Here is a 14,836-nt window from a genome sequence, read left to right on the forward strand (position 1 = left end):
GCGGGCGGGCCTGAGTGGCCCGCAGGGTGGAGCAGGGCCAGCCGGCTGGGACTCTCTCTGGATGGGCCAGAGGGAAACATCACAGTCCCTACCCTCTGACACCATCCAGAAAGACACTCAGAGCAATGTGTAGAGCTCCGGATGCCAGTCGGAGACCTCAGCAGTTTATTGAGTCCTTGTGCTGAGCTTGGGCACTAAAACCAAAGGATGGAGTTAATACTGCCTGGAGCTAACTCAGTCTAACACCTCTTACTTTTTAACTCTCTCTCTCCTTTTAAGAAACTTACTCCTTTCTCCTAGACTTTTGCCTCTTTATTCCCGTGTGTATCTACTGATCTCAACACAGTGCCTGGCATGTAGGAATCTTATTTAAATATGAGCCCCATGTTGTGTGTGTCAGCGGCACAATTTCACTTTCCCCCTGTCTTTGATCAGCTGGGAGTCTTGGGGACCAAAGAGGATGGCTTTCCAAGAGTCCACCAACTCATAGTGTTCTCCAAGTGGATGCAGGTCTCCTGTGAGCGTTTTAGAGAATTGTGGGTCCCGAGTCACTGGTATCTTTCATGAAAACTGGGCATCTGCTCTCTCCAGCAGATAGTGGGAGGATGGATAGGGCACCCTCCTTCAAATTGCCCATCCAGCTGACCATAAACTCCAGGACATACCACCTGCCCCTTCCATGCAGGTGGCTACTCATAACCAAGCCCTACTCTTTGGTTATCAAAAGAATTCTCAGATGACAGACAGGTGGAAGAGCAAGTTGGAGAGGAAGGGGACAGGAATGAGAAAATGGGTAAGCACAGCCATCCAAAAGCGGCTGACTTCCCAGAGTTCTATATGGCCAAGATCAGATCAGGGACTTGATACATACACACAGAGACATAAAAGCACTGGACCAAGGGATTCTATGAATTTCCTCCTCGACAATCTTGCTCTTGGTCAAATATATTTTTTCCTCCAGAGCATTTTTAGAGGGTAACATTCATCATCAGGCTGGACCCACCAACCCTCAGCATTTAAAGGGTGAACTTCCTTGATGTCCCCAGATTTGTGTCCTGAGGCAGGTTTCTTTGTGTACAGCTTTCATTTATTTTCCTGATCTTGCTAATCTGCTCCTAGACTAAGCCTGCTCTTCTCCAAGGGAGATCAAGGTTAGTGGTAGGCATGGGGGATAGTGGTCAGTGTGCCAGAGACTACTTGAAGCTACAGAATAATCAAGAAGGGATTTTCCTTGGGCATCAGTTTTACCCAATTATTTGAAGGTTTAAAACATTTTTTTATGCTGGGCATTGTCATGCCCATATATAACACCAGCTACTCAGGAGGCTGAAGCAGGAAGATCACAAGTTCAAGACCCACCTGGGCAACTCAGTGTGAGTGAGACCCTGTCACAAAATGAAAAAAAAAAAAATAGAGCGGGTGGGGGTGGAAATTGGGAATGTAACTCCGTGGTATAGCACTTTGCAAGCATGCGTGAGTCCCCAGGTTTGATCCCAGTACTGCAAAACAAAACAAAAATCCCCATGTCTTAAATGAAAACAATCACAAAAATTTTGAAGTAGAATCCAAAAATCATATGCATTTTAAATCTAAAACAAAAAGCTTCGGAAAAAGTATTGTTTGGCCTTTGGACTGCAATTTTGCCCCAATCTAGCCCCTGAGGGTTTGTTCTCCCTGCAGTTAGGGCTACTTGAGGAGGCAGTTTGGCAGGTACTTCCGTGTCTTCCCTGGAGCGACTTTGAGTAACAGTTATCCTAGGGTCTTCTCATTTAACCTTCACTTCAACCTGTTGTGAGGTTGCTAAGCTTGTTTTACACATCCCAATGCTCCAAATCATGGTCCGAGGTCAAAGTCAGACCCTTTGGGAACTGAGGCTTAAATCCACTGTGGACACCAAAACCTGTCATTTTATCCTCTCTGCTCTACTATGATTTGATTAGTGCCTGGTTCATAGTGATTTGGTATCTAGATTTATGGTATCCTGGCTTATTAACTAAATCTTGATCAACTATTTTTCTTGACTTTCTTCTTCTCAGGGTGCCAAATGAAATAGGAGTGAAAGAAGTACAGCTGTTTTGATTAGAAAGGGAAGGTTGTGGGGGCTGGAGTTGTGGCTAAGGGGTAGAGTGTTTGCCTAGCACATGTGAGGCCCTGGGTTTGATCCTCAGCACCGCATAAAAAAATAAAAATAAATAAAATAAATGTATTGTGTCCATCTATAGCTAAAAAATAAATATTAAAAAAAAAGAAAGGGAAGATTGTTCTGGGTGTAGGGGCACACAGTGGCCACTCTAAAATCTGTTTTGTTTTGCAGTTCTGGGGATTGAGTCCAGAGGTGCTCTACTACTGAGCCACATTCCCAGCCCTTTTAATTTTTTGTTTTGAGACAGGATCTCCCTAAGTTGCCGAGGCTGGCCTCTAACTTGTGGCCCTCTTCCCTTAGTGTCCTTACTTTCTGGGATTACAGGTGTGTGTCACCACACTCAGTGTTGACCCTAAATTCTTGAGGGGCTTGGTGTGTAGAAGAGGGAATAAATTCAGTCTTTGTATTGTTGAGTAGAGTTTTGGAGGAGTTTTTCAAATGCTGCATTTGGTTGAATAAAAAGATGTCTTTTGAAACCTGTAGTCTGGGTGTTCTTGGAGTTGGTGACTCTTAGCAGGTAGATGTCTAGGTAGAGGTTTAGCAGTTTCTTCTTTACTTTTCTTTCCCTTTTTTCTTTCACTGGAAATTGAACCCAGGGCCTTGAGCATGCTAGGCAAGCACTCTACCCATGATCTACATGCCCAGCCCTTTATTTTATTCTACTTGTTTATTTTTGATACTGGGGATTGAACCTAGAATGCTTTATCACTGAGCTATATCTTCAGTTCTTTTTCTATTGAGACAAGTTCTCGCTAAATTGTTGAGGCTGGCCTTGAACTTGTGATCCTCTTGATTCAGCCTCTGTTGCTAGGATTAGTCATGTGTCACCTCACCTTGCCATTTTTAGTTTTGGGGACAGGGTCTGACTAAGTTGCTGAGGCTGGTGTTGAACTTGTGACCCTTCTGCCAGGAGAGCAGGTATGTGATATGCATCTGGCATGGCAGTCCTTTTCTGGGGCTGTGAAGGGCAGAAGGTTAAGCTAAAGTGACTTCTAAAGCTTTAGTTCTCAAACTTCAGGGTGCATCACAGGATTGTAAAGACCCTAGGAAACTTGTATAATATGCAGATTCTTGCCTCACTCCCCAAAATTCTGATCCAACATCACAGGTTGGGATCCAGGAGTATTTAAAGGGCTCCCAGATTCAAGTGTTGTTAAGACCTCACTTTGAGAAACTATACTTTAGAAATACTTATATGAGCATGTGTGGTGGCACATAGCTCTAATCTCAGCGCCATTGGGAGGCTGAGGCAGGAGAATCACAAGCCAGCCTCAGCAACTCAGTGAGGCCCTCGCAATTTAGTTAGACCCTGTCTCAAAATAAAAAGTAAAAAGGACTGGAGTTATGGCTCAGTGGTCAAGCACCCCTGGGTTCAATCACCAGTATAATTTGATTAACAGATTTTTTTTTTCTCCAAACTCAACTCTTAGTTTTACAGTGCTTAACACCTCTAGACCAAATGGCGTTCCAACTAAAGGTTTTTGATTGTTGTTGTTTCATATAATTGAAACTGAGATGGATCCATCTGTGAAGATTAATTTCCTTAGGAATTTAGCGTTTCTGTCTAAGGCCTGTTGGTTTTATTGAGAGTAATTTGTTCGTGTTTGAACTAGACTGAAGGATATTGCTGTGGAAACCTAATCCTCCACCTTGGAAGACTCCTTTTTAAAGGTTCAAGTAGTTTGAAGTCAGTAAACAGCCATAGTACTTCTTGGTTCAGTGCTTGGTATAAAAACTAAAGTGAATGTTACATTCATAATTAGCAGCAGGGATAAATGGCAGCTAAAGGACAGACTGTGAATACTATGTAAAAGACCTTTTGTATATATATCACCCCACCCCATACACACACAGAATTAACCTTTTACAACCAGATGCAGAGCACAAGCTGTGTGACCTGTCACAGAATGGGAACACCCCCAAACAGCACCCCACCCTATTGCTCTGGAATCATTTCTCTGAGTCAAGGTGCTCAATCCCCTGAAGAAGTAGCAAATCAAATCATTACCAGAAGCTAACAGAGGGGCCCTGTGGTTACTGGGAACAAATTCTGATTTATGGGGAATTGAACTGCCCCCCTGCTGGAGAATGGAGCAGGGGTGAATATCAGCCCCCTGCATCTTCTCCCTCACTCCTCTTCAGGGAGCTGAGGCAGGTTTTCTCTGGATCCTACTTAGTGTCGACTTCTGCTATTCTTCTGTTTGCTATTGTGCAAAGACCTATTGACCCAATTGTTCTCATTCTCTGAGAGATACAAATTCCTATAAGGCTGTGATTAAAGCTATGGATCCTCTCTTAAGAAAAATAAATACATACTTCACGTTTTTTATACAGTTTCAAGGGGTTCACAAACACCATTTTAAACCCACTCATGGATATCTAGAAAGTTCTTAGATGTTGCGTTAAGAATTGCCCTGAAATTTGGCAATGTTTGTCAAAATGCATTTACCTTTGTTCTAACCATTTCAGTTCTAATTTATCCTAATGATACTTGGGCATGTATACAGAGGCATGTGTACAGGATGGATGCATTGCAGACTTGTTTTAGTAGCAAAAGATTGAGAAAGAACGAAATGTCAATCAGCATCAATCAGCGAAGTACTGGTTAAATTATGGAATATCCATGTAATGCAATACCTTGTAACATTGAAAAAGGATTCAGTTTGATAGGCAATGAATAGAATGATATTGAGGTATATTGTTTTTTTCTTTTTTTAAAAAAAGTAGAATACAGTTTAGCATAGTATGATACCATTTCTGTATATGAAAATGATGGGCAGTATATTCTTATGTACTTTCTAATGCACTAAATACTTCTGGAAGACACACAGGAAAATTATAACAGTGTGTGCCTTCAGAGGAGGGTGTGAAAGTTTTACAGACTTATACCTATGTACTTTTTTGTACCATATGAATTTTTATCATATTAATATATTACCTATTAATTTTTTTAAAAATAGAGAATTACAGATAGTACCTGCCCCTTACCATTGTTTATGAAGAGGGAGAATGAAGTAGAAATGAGGAATTTATAATTATCCAATTTTTCAACCTCAGAATTAACATAGGATCCTATAGTTCCTTATTTGTATACAAAGAACTAACATGGTCCAGTGTCTAATGAGATGCAGTAGCCGCTACTCATTCTTCCCATATGTTTTCATTGGGTTATTGATTCGTTTGGCTGTACTCCAGCTGATTCCAAAAAGAATATAAGATGCCTTGAATTTGATGGTGGGGAAAGCTGTTTTTAAACAATCTGGTGTTTTTAAATAATCCAGTGTTTCAGAAGCAAAGAGAGGAGGTAAATGGGATGTCAGGACCTATTGAATAGATGTAAGTGGCTTACAGTCTCCATTAGTTAGGATAGATGTTATCTCTCTCTCCCTATCCGCTCCTCCCCCCATCACAGGATTGTATAGTGGTTTGATTCACTATGTACAGACTCTCATGGAATAACAGGAGGTATGCTTAGGTTCATCATGGATGGTCAGAGAAGGCTTCCAGGAGGGGTGGCCTTTACATTGAGGATGGGATAGGTGAAGAAGGCTTATGCATGTGCACAGGGTTCACAGAGCAAGGCCAAGGCATTGGACCAGAGCAGAGTAGTCCCAGAAAATGGAGCTGGAGGGTCTCAGAAACTGAAGTTCTTTGTAAGCTGTGGGAGATGGAACAGATTTTGGGTAACAGGTCCTAGATGGTTCAAGGATCCCATAGTAAGAACTGGCCTGGACTGTAAATCCTATTTTCTTTTACATCTGCTCCATCGTCTGACGCAGTTATGTTGTAAATGTTTTGGATAAAATTAAAAGTGCTGACCAGATACCAGGAAGGGAATGAAGGCAAAGATTCAAAACTCAGAGAAACACGACTGCTTCCCTGCGCTAAACCTGGCCGTGACCAGAATTCATCTTGGACATCGTCTTCTTCCCTGGTTGACTTCATCTGGGAAAGAGGCCTGTCATGTGTGCTCCTGTGTCTCTCTATGATTTCCCTCTGCAAGGATGTTCAGATGTCATTATGTCTGGTCACATGCCTGTCTCTGCTACTCATCAGATCCTGAGCCCATCTGAGGGCAGAGACCATGCAGCCTCTATCCTCCATCCTAGCACTATGCTGAGCACCTAGTAGGTGCTCCCTGCTAGAGATGTGCTGGGTGAATGGATGATTTCCCATGACCTGGAAAAGGTCATCCAGCCTCCAAGCCTGGCCTGCCACAAAATGATTCAGTTTTGAAAACTGCTTTTGTAGTCTTTGTGCCTGTTGACCTCTTCATAGTGTCCCTACACTCTAGGCCAACTCCAAACTAAATACTCTTTTTCCAAATAAATCTTATGATTTGTAGCCATAGCTGAAGCTTCATTTTTATGGTCTTTCCTGACTGGAAAACTCTTTCCCTATTGAAATGCATTATTGTTCAAAGCCCATTCAAATAAGAGCTCTTTAAATCTCTCAGGGGACGTTTTACTCTATCTCCTGCCACTCTCTAACTGCAACCACAGTTCTTACAGGCTGCTCTATCATTAGATTCGCTCTACACCTGTTGTTTCTCTGACTATTACCTGCTCCTTGAGAGCAAGATGGTGTCTCTTCCATCTTTGTTTCTCCCTCAATGACTAGTACACAATAGGGGCAAAATAAATATTTAAGTACCTGTACATACAGCGAATGATAGTTCTGGAACTAGGATCTGAAGGCCACCTGCATAAGAGTCAGACTGGACTATGTAGGAGGAGAATAACCATGAATACTTACTTAAGCTTAATTAATAAGGCCTCTGGGTCCCACCCAAGATTTACTGACTTAAGTTTTAGAGTTCAGGGTGTCATCCCCCCTCCAATTTATATTTCTAAATGCACCCAGGTAACATTTGCACACTTTGAGACTTCCCCCAGATACCATGCTAAGTGGCTTATCGTCTCCATTAGTTAGAATCCATAACTGCAAATATCATAGCTGACAATATCCAAGACCAGAAGAAAGGGGAAGTTGGGAGGCCAACTTTTCTTTTTTAGACTGGAGAAATTTCTTTCCTGGAAGACTCTAAGAAGGTTTATCCTTATTTCTCACTGTCTGGAAGTGGGTCACAGGGCCACACTTAAGTGATTCATGGCAGTTGGAATGGGGCTGCCTTGGCCCAATTATTATATCCTCCTGGGACCAGCCCCACCTTCCTGGTTTGCCAAGACTAATTCCTAAACAGAAAGAAGGTTATCTTAAGGAGGAAGGAAGGTGTAATAAAGGTTGATGATATTGCCTATTCTTTTTTTTATGTTGATGGAACTTTATTTTATTCATTTATTTATAAATCGTGCTGAGAATTGAACCCAGTGCTTCACACTTGCTAGGCAAACACTCTACCACCGAGCCACAACCCCAGCCCAATATTGCGTGTTCTTGAAGAAATCCTGCACAATAGCTTGTTCTTGAAGAAATCCTGCACAATAGCCTCTACCATCCCAGTTTTATGCCAGAATAAGTCAGTTTTCAGATGTGGGTTAAATCCAGAAGACAGAGCAGGAACTGGAACTCAGCTTTTTTTGGATTATCTGCCTGCTCCCTGTTACAGTCTATACCAATAACCATGTGTGTGAAGAAAATTGAACTTGGAGTTTCACAGACACTGTAAAACAGATTAGGCCAATTAGGAGTAATGCATATTTCAGTGGATGTTTTGAGAATTTTAATATTTACATAATCTTTGGAAAACACAATTTTTATGGACTTCATGTTTATGCATTACCTTTATTAATATAATCTCTTCCCTTATATTTGATGTAAGATCATGAATGATAGTCCATACCTATGAAATGCCCACAGGGTATTTTATGGACCTTTTCAGGCATCTATAGAACCAAAATTCTCAAACTCAAGAATGCATCAGAATCATCTGGAAAAGCATCCTAAAACCCAAACTGCTGGGTCCCACCTTCAGAGTTTTAGATTCTTTATGTCTGGGGTTAGGCCTGAGAGTTTGTACTTTTTAAAAAATATTTTTTTGGTTGTAGAGGGATGCAATACCTTTATTTTATTTATTAATTTTCATGTGGTGCTTAGGATTGAACCCAATGCCTCAAATATGCTAAGCAAGCACTCTACCACTGAGCTACAACTCCAGCCCAAGAATTTGTACTTTGAATAAGGTCCCACGTGCTGGTCGCAAGGCACTGTGAATAGACTTAATGCCACTGAATTGCTAATGATAAACTTTGTGTCATACCACTGTTGAAATTGTACTTTCATTACTATTTGTCTCTCAGTGGTGTGTTGCAGTATTCTTATACCAGCCTATTGAGAGGTAATGATTAGATATTTAGATCAGAATGTGGCTCAGTGGTAAAGCACTTGCTTAGCATACACAAGGCCTTGGCTTCAGGCCCCAACATTGGTGGTGGGGGGGAATTAAGGGTTTTGCAACTTGATTGTTAACTATAGCCATTATTTAAAATTAAAGCATATGAACTTATGATTCACTAAATTATATTAAAATATAAATATCTGTAGATATGTTATATTTTGGACAACTCATTCCCTAATTCTTTATTACTTTTTTTTGTGTGTGTGTGTGGTGCTGGGGATTGAACCCAGCACTCTACCAAAGAGCTATATCCCTAGGCCCTCTTTATTATCTTTTACTGAGATCTGTTATCTATTACATGCATATGGTAGAAATAGCATGAAAGAGTATGCTATTGCCCTTCTATTCCCGATTTTGAGTTTAGGGACATTGCATTAGTCTTGAAATCCTTCAGGTTGGAAGTAATTACACCAAAGAAATGGCTACAATTCAGAGTTCTTTCCTTGGAGAGTTGTCTGCTAGGCTGATCAGCACACCCCCAGCCCTACCATTTCTAGTGGGTGGGGTTGCGGAAGGTTTGTGGGACCTACCAGCTCAACTTTCCTTAACTGAGCTCTGCCCTTTTCAAATAGCCGTGCCTTTGGGTATTTTTGCTGTGTCTAAAAAAGAAGAGGTTGTGACTAAGTTTATTCATTGGGGAGGGGAACAAGATGACTCACACAGTAAGCAAGTTGATTTAACCTTATGGGCGAGAGTTTCCTCAACTCTAAAATGAAGGGGATGAGAGAGAGAAACTAGTAGGAATAAAACAAAATGATTATTTTAGCAATTGGGTAAGATTTTTTTTAAGTTTTATTATGGGAAATTTCCAATATATACCTAAATAGAGAACAGCAAAATGAACCCCACGTAACTATTCATCATCCAAACTAAACAATTATCAACATTTCACCAAAAACGAGACTTTTTAAACCATTGAACTAATAAAAGAGAGGAATACAAAAAAAGGAAAAGATGGACAGGTCTGATTTAAAATTTTTCTCCTATGTTTTGACTGTATAAAACTATAAGGAAGATATTACATTGGAAAATATTTATGATTAATTTTAGGTATAAGATATTAAATTCTGTAATATATTTACAACTTATATAACTGTTAGCAAAGCACCAAAATCCTAAAAATGAGCAAAAATGCTAACTGATAATTCACAAGAAGAAATATAAGTAGGTAAAAAAGAGAAAGATTTAATGTTCCTACTACTAATTGGAAAAGGCAAATTAATAAAAAGTTTTAATATAACATTTAAGTATTAAATTGTAAATAAATAAGCAAGAAAGCAAGCTGGCAGATGGCTGGCTGGGCTTTGCACATCATTATAAATTTGGAGGACAACTGGAAATATTCATAATTATACATCACAAATAATGGGTCAAAAGAAGAAGAAAATATCCATAAAGCTAATTATAAAGATTGTTTTTATGGTATCAAAAAAGAAAAAAAAAACCCCTGTGGTGCATACTTGTAATTCCAGTGACTCAGAAGGCTGAGGCAGGAGGATCACAAGTTCAAGACCTAGTCTCAAAAAATAAATAAAAGGACTGAGGGTATAGCTCATGTTAATGTGCCCCCAGGTTCAATCCCCGGTTCCCCTCCAAAAATGTTGAGCAACTAATAATATGGACATTGAGTAAATTATATCAATGATGGATGAATAAAAATTCTGTAAAATGATAAATTTGAGTCAGGTGAGCATGCTGCTTGAGAGGCCGAGGCAGGAGGATCATGAATTCCAGGCCAGCCTCAGCAACTTATTGAGACCCTGTCTCAAAATAAAATAAAAAGGGCTGACAATGTAGCTCACTGGTAGAACACTCCTGTATTCAATCCCCAGTACCACCACCACCACCAAAAAAAAAAAAAAAAAAAAAGAATATAAATATGGTGATAGTGTAGACTGTGGAAAGTTAACTGGAAAGAGTAGACACAAAACTCATATACATACTGTGATTACTACTATGCTAAAACACTAAAGCAACCAGAAAATAAAAGTAGATGGTATGTTTACATTGTTTTAAGATGTTCTTTTCTGTGTTTAAAGCTGATTTAATAATTTATGAAATAAAATGAAAGGGAAAATAGGTTGCTAAAGACCTTCCAGTCTCTCAAATTCCATGAAAGTTAATCTTTTCCATTTGTAGACATGGAAGATCAATTATTTTCAACCTTGCAGTGGAAAATTCTGCCTCTCCCCATTCTTTGGAGTTTGGGAAAGGAGTTTATCAGATCACACAGGCAACTTAAATAATAACAGGGGGGAAGGTGAGGTTATAGTGACAAAGTTAGTGCTAACAGTCTGTGATCCATACTTCATCGTTACTACTGTCCAATCTTGAGGTTGCTAAAACAGAAATAAAGCCAAATAATTCATTCTGTCATGTACATACATTATTTTTTAAATTCAAAATAAATGAAGGTTGAACTGGGTATGGTGTTGCACACCTGTAATCCCAGCAGCTTGGGAGGCTGAGACGGGAGAATTGTGAGTTCAAAACCAGCCTTAGCAAGTGCAAGGCACTAAGCAACTGAGTGAGACCCTGTCTGTGAATAAACTACAAAAAAAAATAGAGCTGGGGATGTAGTGCCTCTGAGTTGAATCCCTGGTGCCAAAAATAAATAAATAAACAAATAAATAAAATTTAAAAAATAAATAAATAAAGGTTGTTTGTAAAAAGTGAACTAATATTTGTTTTATCTTTTCTGTGACTTCTTAAGGTGTTAGATTAAATTTTCTATGACCTCTGTAAATGGTCTTTGTTTCTTTTAGAAAGATTCTATTTTTATGTAAAAACAATTTAGTGGAAACCGAGCAGTAGGGGGAAAAATGATATTTAGATATGATTTGGTAAGCCCTGTTAGATATACACATTTTTTTTGTAGATGGCCAGAATGCCTTTATTTAATTTATTTATTTTTATGTGGTGCTGAGGATGGAACCTAGTGCCTTACACATGCTAGGCAAGTGCTCTACCACTAAGCTACAACCCCAGCCCTCACATATGTTTTTAAAATCAAAAATTTCTTTTCACTTGATTAAACTGGAAGAAAAGAAGGATCCTAGAAAATTAATCTTGACCTTGATGTCCTAAGTATGGGATATTTAAACCAGAATCATTCATCTTAAAGGATTTGTTATTGTGCTAGTCATTTTTCATCTCCTGTTTAGAATATTATGTTATTCTCAAACCTAAGGAAATAAGTATGTTCACACAAACAATTATTTAGAATAAATTATGACATGTCAGGCACTTTGCTGGCCAATGAGGGTAGAGTAATAAATAAGATAAATTTAGAACTCATCCTCTATCCAGCAGGCTTCTCAGAGCCAAGAAGAAATTTCTACATATATATTTGGGTGTATCTTTTTTCTTTCCTATGAAAACTTAGCTAATCTGAGACTTCAACTACCTGTGCTGAGTGTCTTCAAAATCTTTATTTTGCCTTAGACCTTTCTTCTCAGCTTGTTTTTTCTATTTATTTATTTTTAGGAGGCATATTTTTCCCTTCCTTTTAAAAATTTATTTTTAACATAAAAAAATAAAAATTAAACTTATCAATGGGATATCATATAATGTGTCAATACATGTATACATTGTGTAATGTTTAAATCAAAGTAAATTTCACCTCAAACATATATCATTTCTTTCTAATGAAAACTTTCAAGATCCTTGTAGTTTTTTGAAATGTACAGTGTATTATTGATATCGATAGTCACCTTACTGTGCAAAAGCACTCCAGAACTTCTTGCTGTTTTCTAATTGTAATTTAGTACTCATTGATCAACTTTTCTCCATACTACTCCCCCAAGGCTCAGGTAACTACCATTCTACTCTGGACTTCCATGAAATTAACTTTTTTAGTTTCCACATGTGAGTGAGACCATATGGTACTTGTCTTTCTGTGCCTGACTTACTTTGCTTAACATAATGGTCTCTGGTTCCATCCATATTGCCTCAAATGCAGAATTTCAGTCTTTTTCATGATAGAATTCCATCGTGTAAATGGTCTATATTTTCTGTATCCATTCATCAGTTGATAGACACTTGGATCGTGTCCATTTTGGGCTATTGTGCATACCGTTGTAGTGAACATGGGCATGCAGACATCTCTTTGACGTATGGATTTCATTTCCTTTGGACCTATACGCTGTGGTAGGATTACTGAGTCACATGGTAGTTCTATTTTAATTGAGGAACCTTCATCCATAATGGCTGTACTAATTTACATTCCCACTATCCTGATTCTCCACACCCTCACCAGCACTTCTCATCTTTAATCTTTTTGATAATAGCTATTCTTGTTGGAGCAAGGTTTTGATTTGCATTTCCCTGATGGTTCATGATGCTGCACAATTTTTGTGTACTTGTCTTCTTTTGAGAAATGTCTAGTTAAATCTATTGCCTAAATTCATTAAGGGTTTTTTTTTTTTTAATTTATTTGTTTTTGATGTTGGGGACTGAACCCAGGGCCTTGCATATACTCTACCACTGACCTACACCCTTAGCCCTCTTCTCAACTCTGGAGTCCCACTGGAGATCCATTCCGATGTTGTAAAGTTAGCTGGAACTCAACATATCCAAGAACGAATGGATGGGATGCCAATACCCAGTTGTCCAAACAAGAAGTAGGTTCCATGTTTGACACTCTACCTTCACTAACAAAACTGGGACAAAGTTCTGTCTGCTCTCTCTTTAACATTTCTCAAATTTGTCCCTTCATTTCCATCCTTGTTACTGTTCTTGTTCAGGCCCTTGTTACTTCTTACCAAAGCCAGCATATTCTTAACCTGTGCCAGGGTGGCAATAATTTAAAACTCTTACTGTTCTTACTACTGTCACTCTTCAGCCTAACCCCAAATTTCCTAAAGGTGCCCAATTGCCTAGGATAAATTAAAACTGCTTAGTTGTGACTGGTTTCTGCCTACCACCAAACACATACATAAGCAGATACTTGGTTCAGCTATTTGTTCTGCTTGGAATGAATTAGTTTTCTTCTGTGTCCAGGTAGCAGTTACCCATCCTTTAAAACTCATCCTCTCCAAGATATGCCTCCCATCTGCTCCCATGAACAGATTTGGGCTAAATGTCTCCATAGACCTTGGTACTTGAATGATCAATGAAAACTTACATGAACATATGAATGGCAAAAGAATGTTTTATTATTGTTAATGTTATTCTGTCAAACATTGAGGGTGCCCAATAGTATTCTGAGGGTTTTTTTCCTGAATGATTAAATTGTTTTTTTTTTTCCAGAATAGGCTTGTCCTTTAAATATTCTGAGGTTTTGATCCTTTTGCCCTGTCATGAGGCCATGTTTTATCTGCCTGCCTCCCTTCCTTCCTTCCCTCTTTCCTTCCTTCCTTTTAGAAAAATGGGGAAATGAAGACACTAAGAAGATAAATAAACTTTTTTTTTTGGTGAGATTTAAAGAGATAATAACCATGCATGTGAGTTATTAAAGACAGGATCTGACTGTGATGGGTTTTTGGTCAGCATTAGCTGTCATAGTTATTGAAGAAGGAAACAAGTCTTCATTTAAAAAATTGTAATGTCTACACTTATTTTTTAAACTAGAAAAGAACTTAATTATACTATACTTATTAAAGTAGTAAGAAAAAAGAAAATGGAATTATGACAATTTACATAGTTACCCCTGTAACTTATGCTGCCTGCAAATCATATTCAAATAAATACATTAAAATATCACGTCAGTGCCTAGGAAAAACATCCAAAGCAAAGAAAGATGCTGGCACCAAATAGATTAGTGATTACGTGTAATACTAGAAAGATGCCATGTGCCTATTGGGTACACTGCCCAGGCAAGGGTTAAAATGAAATGTCGCCCTATGGAAGCAATGAAGTTCTGTGTAATGGGAAAACATGCTTCATCAATTTTTAAATTTAATTAATTATAATGATATAAAATTTAAAATGTGGTTTCTCCATTGCTCTAACCACGTATCAGTTGCTCAGTAACCACAGGTGACTTGTGGCCACTGTGTTGTACAATGCAGGTATGGAGGCTGCTTATCAAAAAGACAGGTGAACAGCCAGGCATGGTGGCGCACGCCTGTAATCCCAGCAGCTCGGGAGGCTGAGGCAGGAAGATTGCAGGTTCAAAGCCAGCCGCAGCAAGTGCGAGGCACTAAGCAACTCAGTGAGACCCCATCTCTAAATAAAATACAAAAGAGGGCTGGGGATGTGGCTTAATGGTTGAGTGCCCCTGAGTTCAATCCCCAGTGCCAAAACAAAAACAACAACAACAAAAAACAACAGGTAAACAAAACACTGCCCTGGGTACCTTTTGGTGTTGGCATCAGCTTTATGGCAGGAAAGAA

General features: G+C 38.9%; 1 protein-coding gene across 1 annotated transcript in view; it reads left to right on the forward strand.

Annotated features, from left to right (window-relative positions):
• Anxa4 (annexin A4) overlaps positions 1 to 14,836 on the forward strand; it is a 63,072-nt gene that overhangs the window by 246 nt on the left and 47,990 nt on the right. The gene's annotated exons all lie outside the window — the stretch shown is intronic.

This window comes from Marmota flaviventris, chromosome 14, assembly GCF_047511675.1.
Source record: "Marmota flaviventris isolate mMarFla1 chromosome 14, mMarFla1.hap1, whole genome shotgun sequence".
Classification (NCBI taxonomy): domain Eukaryota; kingdom Metazoa; phylum Chordata; class Mammalia; order Rodentia; family Sciuridae; genus Marmota; species Marmota flaviventris.